At 40.3% G+C, this 17,039-nt stretch overlaps 1 long non-coding RNA gene across 10 annotated transcripts in view; it reads left to right on the top strand.

Annotated features, from left to right (window-relative positions):
• Positions 1 to 3,644: 3,644 nt before the first annotated feature.
• Positions 3,645 to 17,039, top strand: part of LOC108445032 — a 77,621-nt gene continuing 64,226 nt past the window's right edge. For 6 of the 10 annotated variants that reach the window (XR_001859766.1, XR_001859770.1, XR_001859769.1 and 3 more), the window contains exons 1-4: positions 6,060 to 6,234; positions 6,777 to 6,973; positions 7,100 to 7,329; positions 9,002 to 9,135. This is a non-coding gene — a long non-coding RNA (uncharacterized LOC108445032). The other 4 variants (XR_001859762.1, XR_001859765.1, XR_001859764.1 and 1 more) reach the window with 4 other exon arrangements.

Here is a 17,039-nt window from a genome sequence, read left to right as displayed (position 1 = left end):
TGCATTCCCAGTAGTTTGCAGGCCCCACATCAGTCTCCCTAATGACGGTTCTGTGTCCTATCTGCATATTTATCATCTCTTACTTCTTTGCACTGGTTTCTCTGCCTGACCAGTTAACAGCTCCTGCTGCTCGACCCAAGTGTGTCCTCAGAACTCTCAGATTGGTTCCTGTTTTGGTCCCTGCCTCTCTTCTAATCTAGGTTTCCACTTAAGACTAAATATCTTTTTCCTTCATATCCTACAGGAAGTCTCATTCCTTGCCCTAATCTATTCTGTTCTCCCCTTCTGGGTTTTGTACCTTTTCCTTTGAAATTAGACAGTTCCTTGAGATTTTGTCTCCTAAAAAAGATGAAATGGAATTACCATGCTCAGTGAACGGAACTGGAGAAGGTGGATCGGCCTCTAGTGCCTGTCCCCTTGCAAGAGAGTCAATTACTGTGATATTCCTGCTAGGCTCCAGTAGCATTAGGCTTGTACCTAGACAGCCTGATAACATGTAGTGCCAGTGCATTCCCAGTGGGATAGGATAATGAAAAATTTAAGTTTTAACGTGAGCTTACTTCTGAGCTTCCTCTGAGAATACGCACCCTGCAGGTTCTTAAAGGCCTCAGAAGTTCAGTGGTGTGGGCAAAAGGTTAATTCACCTGAGCTTTGACTTCCTGCTTCAAAGTACCACTGTGGTGGTGAAGTATGTAAGAAAAGGAGGGGCATTTAGTAAGGGAAAATAGTATCATTTTCTCCATTTCTCTTCTTGAAAGTGGTTGAGTCTTTCAGAGAAAAAAGAAAAGCCTGAAACAGGCCCAATGTATGGAGAAATATCCCTCAGATACTGAATTTCACAAAGTTTACAAGCAATAATTTTGTAGGTGCTGTCATGAAATCTGTTTACAAGATCTTTCAACGGCCTGAAAATGGGAATTGTCCAAAGGAAAAAAGCTTTTGACTAGTTTCATGTTGAGCATATGAATCATAGCTTCTAGAAGTAATTCATTAAGTGTTGGGATCATGAAAGGTGTTTTGGCATCTTTTATTAAACAGTAGGCATTGTTTTAAGATTCTTATCTTATTGTATGTAGTCTCTCAAAACATACTAGCTATTAGTTTCTTAGTGAAGTAGGAATACTACATTTTCATTGTGTAGGTAGATACCCAACAGAATTTATGGTGTAGCATCTAGAATTAATAAAATTTTTAAGATTCTTTTATTGGGAGCAATCAAGATATCTGGTATTTTCTTTTTTTCAGTAGTATCCTTTCTTTTGTGTTTTCCAGAGAAAGAACAGTCAATAAACCGAGCTGGTATTGTTCAAGAGGATATTCAGCCTGCAGGTACACTTGATTTATGTGTTTGCATTGATGGTCTTAAAGACCATCTTGAAGTAATGCCTGAATATTTATATGGATTTAAATAATACAGTGAAGAATACATTCAGAGAAAACATATTTAATAAACTTGCCATTAAATTATTTTTCAGGCTAATTCCTCACTAAAAAATTATGGGTTTAGTGACACTCAAATTGACTTAACTGGCCAAATAAATTGCAGAGTTTCTGTTGCCTTCACACTTTCTTAAATAGATGCCAGTTTCCACTTCTGAACCAGCTCAGAGCAAACAAGAACTATGGATAGGTTGAGCTGTAGCTGTAAAGTTTTGTGGAATACTGAATTCTGCTGAAACACAGTTCACCAGCACTTTGGCAGTGCCTTCCAGCCTCACGGATGGATGGGCCATGCAGAAATCCACTACACATCAAGGAAAATTTGGAATGCAATGCTAATAGCTTTTGGATCCTTGCTGTTGCTAGTGGAAGCCTTAGAAAAGCATACAAGGGCAGTAAAATTCAAGTATGGCAGACTATTCTTGATAGTTCATTTTTTCATAATGGTAAATGGAATGGCTGTTCATTATGCAAGGTTGGCACTTCTTGATTAAAGATGTGAGAGTGCCTGTCTTGATGAAACAGGTAATATCTGAATATGTTAAAGGGTAGTGTATTTTTTTTTTGAAAAAGCCTCACATCAGCAGCGGGGGAAAATCAAATAGGATTAAAACCATGATCTTACAACACGTATTGGTTAGATCATTAGTGCCTTTTAGGGAAGTGGTAAAATGCTGAAGGGAAGTATTGGAAGGGTACTGTGAAATAGAGATCTGGTAAACCTGTCTTTTTTACTGAATGTTCAAGAGGATTGGACTGGCTCATTTATCCAAGATGCACGTACTTGATGACCAGTTCTCCTCAGTATAACTTTTTAATTTGAATTTAGCTGCTGATAAGTTATGAGATCCATTAGTTGAAAATGAAAGCTAGACAAATTTAAGTGTAAGGTGCAGTTCTAAAGGATCGATCCAACAATATCAGAACACCTTACCTATGACTGTGATAGATTTTTCCATTATCTGAAGCTTAAGATCAACATGAGGTTGTCTTTCTATATATCTTTGCAAGTTTAAGCAGAGTTGCGAATTCAGTGCAGAAATTGTTGGCTTCTTTCATTGCTTAATACACAATGCTGGAATAGCAGACCTCTTGGGTTTTTTTTTCTCCAACAGTCTAATTATCAACTGCTGGTATTCTCATATTTGATTTGTAGGGTTAAAAGTGTGGTCGGATCCATTTGGAAGAAAATAATGTTGGCGGCTGGGTGTATTGCAAAACTGAAGATGGACATCTTCAGCTGCTTCTTCCTTCGCTGAAGTGTGTCTTTGGGTGTCGCTGGAGGAGAATTCTGAATATGCTGTGGGGGCGCATGAGGAGCAACAAAGGCAACTGGTTGGAATCCCAAGAGATAAAAACATGCTAGTTTTAAGAGAGAATGCTGGTGCATAGCTCACAGACTGTTAGAGAACTGAATGATTCTAGAGTATAGACATGAAATATTTATTTCCTTGAGAAAAGGAAAAAGGATTTTTTTCTAATCTGTAGACACTTGTAATAATGAATAGAATAAATCATGCAGACTGCTGTAATTTCCTCCCTAGTTTGAAAGTTACAACATGGTGAGTGTAAATTTGTACATTAAAATTTTTAAATGAATGTGTACTTTTTTTCATTGTTTTGCATCTGTGTATGGAAGGTATCTTGGGCACCTGCCAGGTGTCCCCCCTGGCCATTCTTCTTACTCCTGCTCCTCCACAGGGCTGGGGGAGTAAACAGAATGACAAAGCTCATGTGTCTGGATAAGCACAAGGAGATTGCCTACCAGTTACTTTTGCAGGCAAAACAGACTCAACTTGGAGAAAATTAATGTCGTTAAGTAAGTAGCATTATGACATAAAACATTTTAAAGACCACTGCAGGATCCTGTATGTTTTGAAAAATGTATGCGCAGAGAGTGTTATTCCTAACGTTAGCAGATGTTTGTTATTTTTTGGACATCACACAGTTTATTGGGACAACAGATGAAAGACTCCATGTTTTCAGTGTTATTTTCCAAACTGCCATTCTGCTACTTGCTGTTCCATTTCTACCTGTCTTTGTCACTACTCTCCCACTCAGACACACCTTTCCTCCTCTGAGTTACTTTTTATTTAGTCTTCTGTTATCACTCTAAGCATCAGAATATTTTCTGTTTGCTTTCTGGGAAAATGTGGTCATGTTTGAATCCTTTGAGTTCTCGGGTATCACAGATTGGTTTGGGTTGGAAGGCACCTTAAAGATGATCTAGTTCCAGCCCTGCTGCCATGAGCTGGGACATCTTCCACTAGACCAGGCTGTTCAGGGCTCCATCCAGGTTGGCTTAGAACACTTCCAGGGATGGGGGATCCACAGCTTCTTGGAACTATCTGTTCCAGTGCTTCATCACCCTTCACAGTGAAGAATTTCTTCCTCATATCTCATGTAAACCTACCCTCTTTCAGTTTGAACTTTCACTACAGAGAACAGAGCAACATTGTCACAAAGGTAATTCAGAGTTTGCTGCAGAAAGAAGAATAGAGCTGAAAAATGAAGAGGTTTTTATCATTTAAACCTTTCTTCAGTGAGACTGAAAAAATGAGGGAGCCTTGCTTTTTTGTTTTCTTGAACAAAACATAGTGCCTCAGACCATTTCAACAAAGTTTTTTCATCTGAAATTCCTCCTCAGTGAAAATAAAACAATGCTGAAATGCAGATAACTCCATCTGTAACTGACAAGCTGCAAAATGAAGACTTTTAGGAGAATGTGGGAATTGCTCAATTATGCAGCTTCTGTCACTTGGTGACACAAATGCTTTAAAAATATACATCATGGTAGTGTGGAACCATCAAGGTAAATGATGTGACAGAGAATGTGAAATTACTTAGTTTGGGGTTAAGAGATAAGACAATCTCTGCTACTCGTTTACTTTGTGAAGTTGAGCAATTTGCTGGGTCTGGATCTTGCCAATAAAAAGTTAGATGACTTCTGAACAGTGGCTGCGGGTGGCAGGTGCTGAGCCTTTTGCCTTCATATTACTTAAATGTTGCAAAACATGAGTTCCTGAACTCAGTTACTTAGTATTTATAGAACTATACATGTCTGTTGGTCATGATCACTAATCTCTTATGGTGCAGAAAAGCTTGGTAAGTTTTGTAATTGCCAATTTGTACAGAATTTGCAGCAGTTCATATCAGCTGAGTGTTATGAAGTGAATCTAAACTCTAAAAATGGTGTACCTTGGTATTAATGAGCATCACTTCCCACTCGTGTTCCACCTAATAAAATGGGCCGATCGATCATGTCTTTAAAGCATTAGGATGGTGAATGTCTTTTTCAAATTTTTGCTATCTGTCTGGGTAAAACTGTAAAGTCAATAAGGAATGTACTGCAATAAGTATCCAGAATGTACACTGAAATTTTCTGATTGCTCTGGCGTGCGCCAGCTGCCTGGAGACTTGGCTGATCTCATGTGGTAAGTCCTAGTCCTGCCGCTGGCTTTGAGACACTGCTTTGTTCTGCTCGTGGATGCTTGACATAAGCCTCTTCTTCCAGCTACCCAGTGACAGGTGAAGTTCAGTGTAGTGAATTGTGCTCTCCAGAATTCTTACCTTGCTCTGGAAGTAAGAGCTCTTTGCTACTTTCATAACCTTCAACTACTATTAATTTGGTGATTGGGAGGGACTAGGCCTGTGTTCTGCAGAGCAACTAAATTTGCTGGTTTTGGTCAAGTTGTTCTGATTGTTTTGATAAAAATGCCTTCTTAGAATATTTTAAAATATCTGTTCTATGAATGCATTTTGCTTACTTACTATAGCTGGACTGTAGTAAACATACCTTATATAGTGAACAGCAAATATACCTTTAGCCCTTGAAGGACTGAAGAAAAGTTTTAAACAGTGGTTTGGGATCCCAACAGAAACTGGTTGTACTAAGTTTAGGCCTGTTATATGCTGATGTTTTGAAATTATTAAAACTTGTTCCATAAAGAGCAATTCTGGCATTTTGGTCTAAACACAGCTTAGTTTTGAAGCATTGCAGACTGTTGATGATGCAATGAAACCCTCAAGTACAAACACTTGAGAAGGAGTAAATATGGCAAAAGATATGGGCAAATTGCCAGATTATACACGTGTGAGAAGGAACAATCTTGATAAATGAATACAATATTCAGCAAAAGAAATCCCACAGGATTTTGAAAAATCAAGTGGGATTTTTCTTGGTGAATATTGTATTTATTTACTGAGATTATTCCAAATGATGAGGGGGGATTTTCTTATCTGTGATACTCAAAGCACATCAAAGAGTCTCCAGTTATCGTGGATTTTACTCTATATATGCCCTCCTACAAAAAAACAGTCCAGAAGAAGAAGTTGTTCTCATGATTTGCTCTTTTCGAAACCAAATTAAAGCATGTATTTTCCCTTCTTGCAGTCTAGCAATAATTAACTACTCATTTTCTCTGTACTATGTACACTCCTACTGACCTTCATGTTAACATGCAGACACAGCAGTAAATGAAAAGCTGTATTGGCTTTTTCTGTTGTGCCACACAACCCAAAAAGTATGTTTGCTAGTGGAAAGAAATTATTCTCCAGCTTCTGAGAAAGTGCTGTGGAATATATACTGTTTCTAGGTGGACAGTGTACAACAGGTGAGTGCAAAACACAAAGTTCAGGTCAAACCTTAGCACCCTGTGATCCGAGGTCTCTTTCTCCATAGTGCAGACTGTGTGGGCCTTGCAAGAAAAATGGTGCAGTGTTTAAGACACTGTCTTGGAAAACAGGACTGTTGTAGTCAGTTCCACATTCCACCACGCTTTTGTCTGGCAGCCGGTAAGTAATTCAGCCTTTGAGCTTCAGTTCCATCTGTAAAATAGCCATAAGTAGTGCTCCCCTTCTTTGCAATTGAAGGTAAATAAAGTAGTGTGGGGTTTCTTGATGCTCTAGAAAACTTTTTTTTTCTTGTCTGAGAAGTTTTCCTCAAGGTTAGGAAGAATTGGTCTGAATTTGTGTGAGAATCAGGTATTTTGGTTTCAAGAATTTAAAATGTTTTGAAGAATCTTTTCCAAAATAAAATAACAATGAAATCTCCCAGGTATTTTTACTGCTGAAATACTATGTTCTGAGAACGGAACTTTTATATTTTGGGAGGCAAACAGAAAACTCATCTGTTTTTCACAATACGAATATTTTTTAGAAGATCTGCAAATTTGAGTAAGTTGAAATCCAACCCAACATGAATGTTTTGTACAGCTGTACAAAAAAGCAGAAAAGTGATCAGCTTTTGTTGATGGCCAGGTGCCTCAGCAATTTTGTGAGACTCAGCAATTTTCAATATTTTGAGTTGCTATTTCCCTTATTTTCTGTAACAATAGGTCCTCCCTTTTGACCTTGGCATACCAAAAAAGTAACCAAAAGCCTTCTAAGAGAGCTACAGGCACTGAGCAGAGGAGGCTGGGGCACAGTGAAAGGAGGCGAGATAGAACTTGAGATACTGCTGGGAAGAGTGTTACTGCTGTAGCCCTGGAGGAACACTTGGAAGTGCTGGATATGAAGAGGAGACAGCATACTGGTCAGTTGAATGGGAGCATGAGGGACATAGGACATAAATCCATTGGAATACAGCCTTTATAGGCTTTGCAGCTCGCAGAGCAAATTGGGATACCTCTTGACCTCTTTTCTGTTTCCTCCCCAGCAGATTGGAAGCAAACCTTCCTAAAGAAAGTACCTAGGCAAGACAAAGGTTATCATGAGAAGAGAGCATCTAAGGAGGAATTACATAGCTGTCCTTTGCTCTAGCCTACCTTAAGAGGCCAAACATCACAGAATAATTTGTGCTGGAAAGGACCTCGTGCTGAAAAGTGTCTTTCAGGGCCCAGGTCACAGGGAAAGGTTCCTCCTATCAACTTCTTCCCATAATTCAGAAAGGTGAGTATCAGCAATGCCAGTCAAGGTAGGGGAGGAAGGTGTTCCCATTGCTTCAGAAATTCCTGTAGGAGGAGTTCTCAGTGATCCACAAGTGGATGGCTCAGACACAGTTTAGGAATGTATTCTTCCACTCTGAATGAAGAGAAACCACTATGGATATTAACCAGAAGTATTTGCTCCCTTACTTATTATATATGAATTTTCAGGTGCCAGTGATTGTGGCAGGCCATCTCTAGGTCCATAACTCCTCACATCTACAGATATGAGAAAGGTTCATACAAGAACTGTAATTTGTGCCATTTCTGGCTGAACAGCATCATTAGGAGTCCTCTGAAGCCTGGAAAGCAGCTAATCTTAGAATCGTCACTGTCTGCTTCTGTCTTCCTCTGATTCTTAGAGTTATCCTGTGAGTGGCTAACATGGGCTTGCTGGATGTTCCATATAACAAAGAATTGCTTATAGTTCAATCCAAAATGCCATGTGCCACATCAGAACCTTTGGGACATTTTTACTCCTTGCATTTTCTGTACGTTTTTAGCATGGGTTGTGTGTTTTTGTGGCCTCTGCTGCCTGCCTGCCTACCTCTCTGTGCTTTTGGATCAAAGCAACAATGCCAGCAGCACCACTAAATGAAGGAGCCTGTAAGGAACTGTGAGGATCTGAGGGACACATTCCCATAAAGTCTGGCAATCCTACCAATATGTCTCAGAATTCCTCCTGGTTGCTTTCAGTTGACAAATTTTTGGTTCATTGGAAAAACTTGTTATTCCTTATTGCACTTAGCAGTTAAATTTTGTCCCATAGCTACCATTCCAGCTATTCTTTTGCTCTGACATTGCCTCTCAAGTTGTTTAATCAGAAAAGTTCATTAGTATACTTTGGTTTTTGTGCCAAACAATTATGTTAAATTTGTCTTGAGACAGTCTTTTGAGGAATGCCACCAGTAAAATCCATCCAGGCCAATGACTTCCCATTTGTCATTTCTGCTTTTAGCTACTTTCATGCTTGGCTTACAGTTCTTGCAGCTACTAATTGTTTCCCATGTGAAATAATTCCAAATGCTTTGCTAATGTCCAAAGGGAATATATCCCTTGAATTTCTGTCAGGTTGACAAGCTTGTTACCTGATTAAGTAGTACAATTAATACTCTGCTTTGGGACCTTTCACTGTCCCCACTTTTCTTTATGTCGCAGTTTGCTATGATTCTTGTATTTTTCCAGAAAGTAGAACAAGTAGACAGGTGTTTTCCAAAGAAATACCTGGACATTCTGTCTGGATGCATCATGATGCACATAAAATTAACCATTTCTGTTAGAAGTACCTAAACATCAGAGAGTGACCTGCCTCTCCAGTCCAGGCAGGAAGGAGAGATGTTTGCTGCTATCAGTTTATTTCAAAAGCTAAGGAGTTTATAATCATCCTGTCTTTTGCTGCTGATTATTGACTCGTAAGAACCAGGCTTCCTAATAGAAAATTGCCGTTAACAGTACAAGAACACAAGGATGGATTTTTTTAGTCAGAAAAACCATCACTCATCAGACTTGGAGAAGAGGAAAGGCAGTGAGCAAGCCCAATTGACAAAATGTGATTAAGTGAATTGTCACATCTGCATTCATTAGAAAAATTATTTAGGGGATGCAAAAGCGTTCACATGCAGTTCTGGTTTCCACAGGTCATTGGGTGCCTATTGCTTAGAAAGGCTCCTGACAAGGCAGGCATGACAACCAGATAATGACTATTTTGAAGAACATAAGAAGTTTCCCTTCACTTCAATCCTTTGGAATCACAGAAGAGATACACATAAAGGTAAAAATGCAATTTTTCAATTGTGTCACCAGTTTCAGTTGAATGATGCTGATGGCACTTTGTGATTCATTTGTGAACTGTCACATCCTTTGGGAACTACTTGGATTGTGATCTGTATGCCCTGTTGGATCCTAGAAACTTTAAAGATGTCTTACTTTATCCCATTTCACGCCCTATTTACTGTCAGTCACTTTGCCCACCCTTTTTCAGGAATCTTCCTGTGATGGCATGGTCTAGCTAAAGTTCTGATCATCTCTAAGTCTCAAAAGAGCAAAAAGTATTTTGTTCCTGTTATTTTCTGTCTTCCAAGATAAAATAAGTTTGCATGCAACTCAGTTGAAACTACCATGAATCTCCACAACTAGGTTCTAATTCTAGCCCTAAACCTATGTGAAGTTTCTCATCTTCTAGATTATTTTTCCTGCTTATGTTTGCTGGCAGACAGTGCCAGTACCACAAGTGTCCATGTTAACTGTTCTGCTCGTAGTACAGAAATGTATAACCACAAAAACAGTTTAATTCCAAAGAGACATTTAGGACTGCCTTGCTTAGAACCATGGCTCTTGGGGCAAGTATCTACAACAGAGAGGAGCCTTCAACCACTTAATTCTTTAAGGATTCAGCAATTTTGTCTCCTCTGTGATTTTTGAGATTGAGGAAATCACGGAAAAAATTATAGTTTCTACTTATAGTATAGCAATCTTCTTCACTCTGTCCTGAAATAGATCCCAAGCAAGGCTTTCAGATCCCAACTATCTGAAAATAACTTCTGACATTTTCAACACTGTGTTCTGGGTGAATAGCCTCCTTTGTGTATGAAAAGCTTATGAAATTATGAAACTGCTGTATACAAGAGGTATGATAATATTTATCTCTGCTTTGCTAATTTTACCTGGATGGACAGAGGACTTGTACTCTCTGTTTTCTAGTGTTAGTTAATGTGTTGACTGTCCTGTTACCATTAAACTTCTCTTCCTGAAACACAGCAGGGGACAGCCCTTAAAATGATCTGAGTATTCTAAGTGTGTATTGTTTATGGACAGCTTCATATGAATATTTCTGTGCTGAATGCTAGCTGTTATGTTAAAAGTCTTCCTCATCATTCTAATGACTTTACCATCTTGTATCATTGTGGAAAACATCACAGTGATACTTCATATAAAATAAGGAATATATACACTTATATTTGCAGATTCTGGGCATCTGGGGAAATACTATGTTTAGCAGAATGTTGTTCTGTATATTTGCTGTTGTGGGAAGTGACAGGGAGTTTCTGAAGAGGAATTATGCACAGGAAAGGATATCCTTGCATCAAAGTGAAAGCATAAGCCCACAAGTCTGCTCTGAATTTTAGGCATCTATCCAGTGTTTTTCCACTGTGTTTGCATTTCATTGATCACAAGGGCCATCAAGAGTCTTTGCCAGAATTATGTTCATTGTAATTGAACCCTCCGTCTCAAATCTGAGGTCTTTCCATTGCTTCTTCACAATGTTCTGTCTCAAAAGCAGTGGTATCAGGAAATCACAGACTATACACTGTAAATGGCACTTGGAGGTCATCTAATCCAATTCCCTGCTCAAAGCAGGGTAACTCCGGAGTCAGATCAAGGTGCTAAGGATTATATGGTGTGAGGGTGTCTCAGGATTATGTGCTGTCTTGAAGCTAGTTCCTCAAGTTTAGATAAATCAGTACACAAGATCACCTCTGGGAGCACTGCAGAATCAGTACCTACTTGTCTGAAGTGTAGGTGGTAGTATCATCATGTGTGTTGGTACAAAGCTCATTCAATTATACCAGGCACTATGGTATTGATATCTCTGGACTTAACATGCCTGCCCTAGAGAAAAAACATCCTTACAGGGATTCAAGGGTTCACGTTTGTCCCTTTGCTGTGTGTTACTTACTAGATGACATAATAAATGAGTGCTAGAATAAGTCTCTGTTCTCTCTTGAGGGTACCAACACTGAGATATACATGCCAGTGACCGGATTCATCTGTCTTGCCAGGAGGCTCTATTCAGCCTGCAGTATTTTTAAGGAAGTGGAAGGTCATGGTGAACTCTCAGTCTTTACCTGAGCAGGGCCTGTTCAATGAACACTCTCATTCAAATCAAAGAAAATCTAGAGAGTTCTATTTGCTTTCCCCACTACAGATGAAGGAGTGCTCTCCTAGTGAGAGTATGAATGGGACAGACTTTTGAAGAGGTATTTGAAGAGGGGAAGTGAGGAGCTATTTCTGGGTGAACTGGTCAGCCATACTCCATTTTGAAGCCTCACTGACAGGAGGGCTTTAGCAGTGGGAAGGCAACCATGCAGTGGGGCATGAGTGGTAGTCACATCTCTTTCCACCCAGCAAAACAAGAGCCACAGTCATGTTTGTGCAAACTCACCAGCAAAGGAATGGGGACTGCTCAGCCCAGCCCAGCCCAGTCCACAACAAGGAGAGAATCATCCCTCCAGTACACCTCCAACAGTCCACACCATCTGTTGGTCTTCAGCCTAGTCAGTATTTCTGTTTCTCTAAAGGAGGGCTACTAACATTTGGAAAGTCTCTACACACAAGGTCTTTTCAAACACTCCTCTCTCATTTCCCTTGGGTTGGAAATCATTTTAGATGTGCCAGCTGGGACTCGGCCTCTGGGCTGATTCTAGCACCTATGCCTAGTTTTATGTCAAAGTGAGCTGGCTGATCCTGTGGGACATTACAGTGTGCCCTGGTGCAGGTGGTGCTTGGAAAGGTGCTGCTGGACTTCTGCAAGGAGGTCAAAAGCAGCAGTGTCAGAGCTGAGTGGTGACAAAGCAGTGATTTCCAGTTCCTTCTGATGTTTATTTCCTGGTGAGTGACATGTTTAAGAATATTTTTAATGCTTGTGGTAGTAGTCAGAAGTGATATACTATTTTTGCCTATTTCTTTTAACTGGAATTTTAGTATGTCTGCGGCTAAAGATATAGTTACCCCTGCACTCCAGAAGAACCCCCAAAACAGGGACTAGCCAGCTGGATAATTGCCTATTCCTAAGTGTCTAGATGTAGAGTGAAACTTCTCATTTAGCATTTTCTGTGCTGCTTATATTCCAGTGAAACAAATTTTCTTTTGATATAAAATATGTGGCTCAGTCTCTAGAGAACCCTGTCTTTGTATCCTTCTTGTGCATTTTTCTTACTATGAAACAAAAAAAATGAAACAAAACTCCTGAAAAAAAGCAGTAACCTAAGTTCACAGCTGAAGAATACAGACTTTCTTCCCAGGAAAAAGTTAAAAGGTAAGACAAATGATGTTTAGTTCTGTTATGTAACCAAGAAAATTCCTTCAGAGAACAGTGCTATGTTTTCCCCCCTCAAAGGTACTGTATGTAACTAACATAATTCATTATAGAATTATTCACAACCAGGAACAAGGATGTTTCATTCACCTCGTTTTACAAAAAGGAAAAAAAAGGGTCCTCAATCTATCTAGTGCAATGCAAATAACAATTGAGGATTGTTTCTGAACACTGATAAAGGGGCAGAAATTGGGAAGTTGTGGGATAAGGATTGTCTCATGTACATTGATAGCAACAGTAAAAGAAAGAATAAATGGTTTATTTGCAGTCATGGTCATGGCTTTCAATTAGAGCCTGGTTTATATTCAAAGCTCTTGCCAAGCATTTGCTTTTGCCAGTTTTGGGATTACTTATCAGTTTGGATTGACATAATAAACTTTGGGCCCATTATATAAGTCAGATGTCTAAATCTGGTTTGCATAGGGAACAAAGTGGGTTTTCCTAGCCTAATAAGCCAGAACTTGGTCTGTTGAAGGTGTCTGCCATGAGGGACTAGAGAATTAATGAAATCTTACTCTTGTCTGCTGTGGAGGCTGCTTTTGAGAGCAGTACTACTCTGTGCTTATTAAAAATGGGCCAGCATTCTCTCAGTGTCTTCCTTCAGCAGGGTTACCTCTTTCACAGCTGTCTGTGATGGCTCCTTTTCTTGCACCTTCCACATGACCGGCTGCTCTCAGGGCTCCTCCCAGCACAACAGGGTTGAAGCTTGGGGGAGCTAAATGTTGTACATCCTCTCAGGACAGAGGAACCCTGAGCTGTTAGGAGTTGTATTTCTTGGGTGGGTCTTCACACATGGAGAGTTGTGCATGAATTCACAAGCCCAGGCAGAGTTGGAACCTGTTTTCTCAGGTGTAAATACTGGCCTTTCTCCCATTACTCAGTGTTATATAGGCTGAAGAATTGAAGTACTCTTAAGCTGTGCTACTTGTCCCACGCAGATGAGGAATTACTGAGGAAGTCAGGTGAACTTTGATACAGGACTCCCAAAACACCTGCTCTTCAGGAAACCGACTTGCACTGCAAGCAGCTGTGGGCACTGCCTGTAGTCCCCATTTCTGTGCACTGTCCCAGGTGACACCTTAGCTGTCAGCTGTTTGGTTCCCCTGATGTCTAGTGCAAGTATGCCAATGAGTTGTGTGCCTGCAGGGGATCTCTCAGCAGGCTCATGATGCTCAGAGAACTCGGAGAGCTCAGGACCTGCCTTCAGTGGACTTTCCTTGCAGACACTTCTGGACACCGACAGTATTTCTTTTACCTCAGTCCCTAGATGACTGAGGTGTTAGATATTACATGCTTCAGCTGAAAAATCTCTTGGCCATTTTTGTGACCTCTAGGGATGTCATCTAGAAATACTGGATGCCAGCTTACAATGTAATTGTGAGGCTGTGCAAGCATTTGCACCAAGGCACTGTTGTCCATTGGTTTTTACATTATAGAGTTTGGACTCCAGCGATTTCTGAAACATTTGACCATACCCTTAAGGCAAATAACTCATCCTAAAATACACTTCTGGGAGGAGGCTAAGCAAAGCTTTTGTGCTGATCTTCAGAGTAGTGCATGTACTTTCTGAAATTTCATATACAACCCATCACTTGGCTTACCAGCAAGTCTAGATCTACTGCCAATGTTTTCTTTCCCTGTCTGCTATAGAAATTATATATTTAAATGTAGTTATCAGCTGAGTTGAATGAACCTCAGTGGGGATGCTGGTCCTTCTCCTCCTTAACAGTCTATTCCCTGCTGTGGCCAGTTTATTCTCACAGAATTTCCTGGGTAACTAGGGTCATAGCTCCTCAAAACAGAAGGTTGCACCTGTGCTTCCTGAAGACAATATTGAGCTCTGCTTGCTGAAGAAGATGGTTCATCATTCTCTGTTGTGGTGTGACAATAACTCCTCTCTGAACTTTCATGCCTGGGCCTAGATAGACATGCTGATAGTCCTGTTTCTGCTTAGAATCTACAAAACCCAGAAGTCCTTTGAGGAGGTTTGTGTGCCTTACAGGAAATATAGTTGCATACTGAGTATCTGCCTAAGCAGACTGTCAGGGGCTTGCTGGGGTCACATGGAGGGAGGATGGCTGTGTGTAAGATCTCATGGTGAGTCAGATGGCAGGTATATTGGGTTACCTGGTAAGAAGCTTGCTGCCAGGGTATCTTATGGTCTTTCCCTTGGCTGCAGCTTTTCTCTAAGCACGTCTGATTGAACCTGCGACCAGCATGGGAGGTCATGGAGGAGAGGGATGCTACAGTACTAGTGCAGGCACTGCCCTTGAACAACATGATGAGAGTGAGGCATGTGCTAAAAGAGAGAAATCCAGCAAGTCTTGCTCCTGGGGTAGTGTAAAAGGTCTCATCGAGTTAACCCAAACTTTATGTTTTCCCTTAGACATCAGCCTGTTCCTCAAAGGCATAGACCCACTTCAGAAGGATGGATGCACTGCATGCAGAGAAGAAAAATATAAGGTCAACAGGCCTTTAGGGAACCTAACTTGCTATCTAACTATTTATTAAACAAATACTTATTTAAAAAAAACCCTAAGATGGCATGGTAACCCTGTGATGACCTTACTGAGCTGCAGTATATATTGCTCCTTTGTGACAAGGGTTTTGCAGGCTGCTATCTTATAGCATTAATTTACCTTGGCCCACTTCAGAACAAAAGAAGGCATATTTATTTAATTTTTCGAGGTTAACAAGGTAGTGTTACTGAACAGACTGCCCAAGTATTTCCTTCAAAAATAATACATTTTTCTCTTTGTTTGTAATTTCTGTTTCTGCTGTGCTAAATAATTGGCCTCAGGCTCCAGTTCGGTAGAGCACTCATGTGCTTACTACTTACTATTCAGTAGCACTTCCACATGTGTTTAAATTTAGAATTGATAACCTGAGAATTAACTGAATTTTGGCCTCGGTAGTAATGCTTTTAATTGCAGTGTAAATCCAGTCTTCCCAATGACCAGTAGATGGGGCAAGTAGGCCTCCTTATAGTTATGGTCAAGTTTTTTGGGGGTTTTTTTTGAATGCAAGGTTAAAATGTAGCTGTCGTTGGCTCTTAGTTCAACAGCATAGTTTGAAGGCTCTTTACCTTTGTACTGTAAGGGTAAATGACGAACTTTGACGTAACTGCACTATTTTCTTTACAAACATGTGTCGTAAACAATCGTTCTGTTCCTTGAAATTCTGAGATTTAAAATTATGTTTGTTTCTTTACACAAGGATGAAAATAAATCTTTTGAAAGTTTTGTTGTGCAAAGATATGGAAATGTGTGTTCCCTCCCCAAAACTAGCCAATAGTTAGGTGTTTACAACACTCATGGGGATGCAAAGGATCCAAGTTTTAGTCCCTGGTAGTCTTCCATGTGCCTGTAGAGTGTACCAATGACAAGATGACCTTACTTGCCTTTGGGTGATCTTCTCCAATTCTCTCCTGCAAAAGCTGTTGTCACTTTTATACATTTATTGATGCCCCAGACTTGTACAGACTACATGAGTGGCCAGGGTTGCCGGCCACATTTGCTCTCTGCTTACACCTCTTGCTTCCTGCTAACACTTCATGTGATGTACTTATCTAAAGAAAGTGTGATCCTCAAGTCAGTTACTGAACACTGCCTGTTAAAAGGAGTAACAGCTTTTTCTTGAACAATAGGTACACATAGGAATACAGAGTCCTCAGTTGTTTCCCTCTAGCCACAATAACACTTCTGTATGTTGCTCATCACATCATCTCCTTGTGTGCTCTGTTTGTCCCCACTTCTTGGAGCTCAGCTTGGTAGTGTGAGTCCTGGAGCAGGCTGTGTTCTTACAGGCAGTGTGGTGCAGGTGCAAGAACTGTTTTCTGCCATACACCGAGGCAAACCACTCCTCAGGTGAAGAGCCCAGGGATGATGGGGAGCTTCTGCTTGTCACATAGACCAGAAAATGGTTTGTCTAGTTGAGTGTATCTTGCCCTTGTGGAAGCAGCTCCCACTGTTCAGCCTTGAATAAAAGGTAGCAATATTTCTATTCTGTTTTATTTTAGACTGGGGCAAGCTTCCTGAGATAGTGGGGGGGGGGGGGAGCGGAGTGAAGAAACCTGTATCTATACTAAACTGGCCAGGCAAATACAGCATGTTAATGTGAAAGAAAACAGCTTGGCAAAAGATTAAAAAAAACAAACAAACAAACATCAACCCCCAGCTCTTTCTCCTCAAACTTTTGAAAGCTGAAATGGAAGAATAGATGTGCGCCTACCTTCTCAGATATATACAGAGAGCCTCAGCTGCTGGGCTTTAGTTTAGCAGAGGGGTCTGTATGTGTGCCACCATCTGTCATTATCTGTTTGTGATATCCAAAACTTCTCTGAGTGGGAGGGAGCACAGAGGAATTGCTGTCTGGATTGGCATGACTTTCTGCTCTTTCTTGAAGCTGTTACATGGTTAAAACTAAGATGGGTAATACTGAGTGCAGAGGGGGTACAAGGCTTAAGCTGGTGTAAACTGAGAGCAGCTCTTTTGCAGACAATGAAAGTAACCAGACTCTACAGACATCTAAACCAGTAAAAGTCTGGCTCACCTTCTCCAAAAGTATATTATACAGAATTT

Source organism: Corvus brachyrhynchos, unplaced genomic scaffold (genome assembly GCF_000691975.1).
Source record: "Corvus brachyrhynchos isolate BGI_N302 unplaced genomic scaffold, ASM69197v1 scaffold80, whole genome shotgun sequence".
In the NCBI taxonomy this organism is placed as follows: domain Eukaryota; kingdom Metazoa; phylum Chordata; class Aves; order Passeriformes; family Corvidae; genus Corvus; species Corvus brachyrhynchos.
Note: the sequence above shows the minus strand (reverse complement) of the source record. Positions and strands in the feature narration are given on the sequence as shown.